Below are 3436 nucleotides of genomic sequence, written 5' to 3'. Positions count from 1 at the left end.
TGAACGTGGCTTCTGTGTATGCTTGGAAAATCGGACAACTTGACCCTGCGCCTGTACTCCTCGGCGTGCCCCCCCACCCCCCACTCGTGGGAGCTGCCCTCTGCCCCCTCAGCGCACATCCCTGCCCTTCCCACAGCCCAGCTGCGGGGCTGAGCGCAGCGATGGCTTTGAGCTGGCACCCCCCTTTCCAGCCTCTTTGTGAGGTGGGCCACCTGTAGCCAGAGCCCGGCTCTCTCCTAGGGTCTCACTCTAGGCTGTTCCGCCTCTACCCCAGCCCCTGGAGGCTCCCAAGAGCCCCCTTCCCCCAACTGGCCGTGGTCCAGAGGCTGTCAGCAGCCTCTCGCACAGGCAGGGGGCACGGAGAACCCTGTGCAGGCTCTTGTAAGAGATGGGGTTTGGAGATGAGGAAGCAAGAGAAGCAGTGGCGTTTCCTGGTCCCTCAGTATGTCCTTCAGGTCTGATGCCCGCTTGGCTCAGCCCCCTCACCTCCCCAGGGTGCTGCCCCCGAGACCCGGCAGGCTAGGACTGGGGGCCCTTCCAATTCAGCAAGGGAAATAAATAGGAATATTTCAGCAGGCCACGCTCATGTCCCCTGCCCCCCCCCCAAGTGCCCTGGAGGAGGCTGACTAGGGGCTCCCTCAGAGCTGAAGACCCCCCCGTCCTGCCCCCTCCCCCTCAGCCTGTGTTTTCCCCTTGTCTGTCACTCCCCATGCTCCCCTCCCCTCTGGGACACAAGCGTGCGCACCAGGAGTGGTGGCCCTCATGTTCTGGGGACAGGTGGGGAGAAAGGCAGCCCGGTCCCCACACTTGCTTCTCGTCTTGGAATCGAGTGTGTTCGGTGGGGCGAGGTGGCTGGTGGGCCAGGACGGCCCAGCTGTGGCTGCTGCTGGCTGCCGGCTGCTGCTGTGTCCGGGAAGCTTGCCCTGCCCGTGCCGGGCCCAGCTGTCCCCGCAGCCATGCATCTGGTCCCCCGCAGAGCAGTGGGACCGCTGCTGTTCCACAGCTGAGGAGGGAGGCCCAGTGGGTCGGGCGCCCACGGCTGGGCCGCTGGTGACAGGCTGAGCAGAAGGGAACCTGGTCGCTAAGGAGAGGCTGGGCTCTTTCCTGATCTCCGTCTCCTGCCACTTCAGTGTGGGCCTCTCCCCAGAATCTGGCTGCTTGCTCACAAGCCCTGGCCGGGCGGGGCGCCCCCTGTCCCCTGGCCACAGTCCTGTCCTCCATCTGATCCAGGCCTTTGAAGGCCTGGCTCATCCTCCGATGGGCAATGGGTGGTTGATCCTAGTCCCCGGTGGGCGTGGTGGATCATGTCCCGGGGTGGCCCGCAGGGGAGTAGAAAGCATGGGCTTAGCCGTTGGGGTCTGGCTGAGGCCCCCCGCTGGGGTGGGCTGGGGCACGTGGGAGGGCCGCAGGGCCTTGCCCGGCCTTGCCCCTCGGGTGGTCAGGAGGGCCTGCTGGGATGACATTCTGTTCTGCTGGCTCAGACATAGGAGCTAGGCCCAGGGGGAGGGAGCCTGGCAAACAGCCATGTGGTCTGGGGACATGGGGGGGGACATTAAGGCAAGGAGCCATTGCTAGGATGCAGAGGCAGGGACAATGGGGAAAGACCCACACGTCTCCCGAAGAAGACCCAGTGTGGGCCCAACTCTCCATCCATCCCCCTGCCCGCCACCGTCTACCCTTGCCCCTGGAGCCCAGCCCCCTCCGGCCAAGCTCCCACCTCTGCCCCCATCCACCCCCACCCCCACCCCAAGCAAGACCACCGTTCTTCACAGTCACTATTTATTCTTCGTTCCTTTTTCTTTTTGTAAGAAACAGTCACAAAAACCAGTGCAAAACCATCAGTGTGGGTGTCCTGCTTTATATTACAAAAACGCCTCTTGATAAAGAATATAAAAAGGGGAGGGGGGCTCACAGGAAATAAACATGATAAATTAGCTCTGCTATCTACCGCAAGGAACATTTACAGTTTTCAAAATAGACTTTCGACCTAGAACCCACAGGGGAAGGGAAGAGGGGGCTTCCGGGAGATGGGGGTGCTGGGGCCTCGGCTGCTTTGGGATCTCCAGTCTGGGCCCCTGAGGCATGGAAGGGCGAGAGGGACAAGAGAGCCTCCGAACCCCGCAGATGGCTTCCCTTGTCCAAGAGGCGGGCGCTCTGTCCAGGGTGTGGGTGTGACAGTGGGGACTCTGCAGCGGCTCCTGCCCAGCGAGCGGGCTGGAGGACGTCTCGGAAGAAGTCTCGGCAAAGAGGTATCCCCGGCCCCGCGTCCCTGCGTCCCCGCAGCCAAGCCTCTGGCACGAGCACCTGTTACAGGCTGTGCACAAGCCAGCCCAGTTAGCTCTCCACGCCTGGGAGGGGGGTCAAGCACCGGAACAGCCACAGACGGCTGTGCAGAGAGCTACCAGCCCGGGTCCGTGCTGGAGACGGCCCGCTCTCCCTTTCCAGCCCCAGTGTGGGCAGCGGCGGAGTCGGGGCTCCTTGGCACCTTTCTGGAAAGCCCTTGGGGATGAGGATGAGGCTCACCAACCACCCTTGAACCTGCTTCAGGCTTCCTCTGGGACCTGGCCTGCCCCACACTGATACTCACGGGGGTGGGGGCAGCAAGGGGTGGGAATGGAGAAGATCAGAGGAGGGGGGCGGTTGCCAGAGGCCAGGCCCTTCTTACCTTGAAGGCCCGGATTCTCCTGGCTGGTAGGGGACCAGATGGGACCTGGAAGCCTGGGATGCCCCTGGACTGGAGCCACAAGGCTGCCCCGTTAGAGCCTGCATCCCGCCAAGCCAGCTGTTTTTATTTATTTTGGTCAACCGCAGACCAGCCATTTGCCTCTGCCAGGAAGCTGGAGCTAAGCGTGTGAGTGGGTGGGTCTCGAGCGGAGCAAGCCCAAGGCCCTGCTCGGGCTGGGCTGGGCCACCAGCTGCAGGGCGCTCTGGGTCCCAGGGATGCCCAGTCGCGGGCAGTTCATGGCATCATGTACGGAGCTGCCAGGGCGGACTGTTACAAGGACAACATGGAAAGCCCCAGCTTGGAGACCAGAAGGGGGGCCCGGGACTGGTGGGGAGGGGGGCCAGCAGAAGGATGGGATGGGGAAGGGGAGAGATGGTTGGAGGGTCAAACCCAATTTTTACAGCAGGCACAGAGCTCAGGGCTGCATCTCTAAAGGGGGCAGGGGGCAGAGCAGGGAAGCGTGAGGCTCGGGGCCACAGCTCCGTCTCTCCCAGTGGCTGGCAAGCTGGGAGGCTGGACGCTGACACAGGACCTGGGATTCGGAATGGGCTCTCCCCAGACCCTGAAGAGGGACGGTGGGGAGGAGAGCGGGCACATGTTGCCCCTCCCCCTGCCATGCCTGTGGCAGATGTCACTAATGAAGCCTAAATTGTCTGGCAGACACCACCAACCAGGATTATGCTGTTCTTCTCCCTCCCTCCCCGCCCCCCC

Source organism: Ursus maritimus, unplaced genomic scaffold, assembly GCF_017311325.1.
Source record: "Ursus maritimus isolate PB19 unplaced genomic scaffold, ASM1731132v1 scaffold_23, whole genome shotgun sequence".
In the NCBI taxonomy this organism is placed as follows: Eukaryota; Metazoa; Chordata; class Mammalia; order Carnivora; family Ursidae; genus Ursus; species Ursus maritimus.
Note: the sequence above shows the minus strand (reverse complement) of the source record.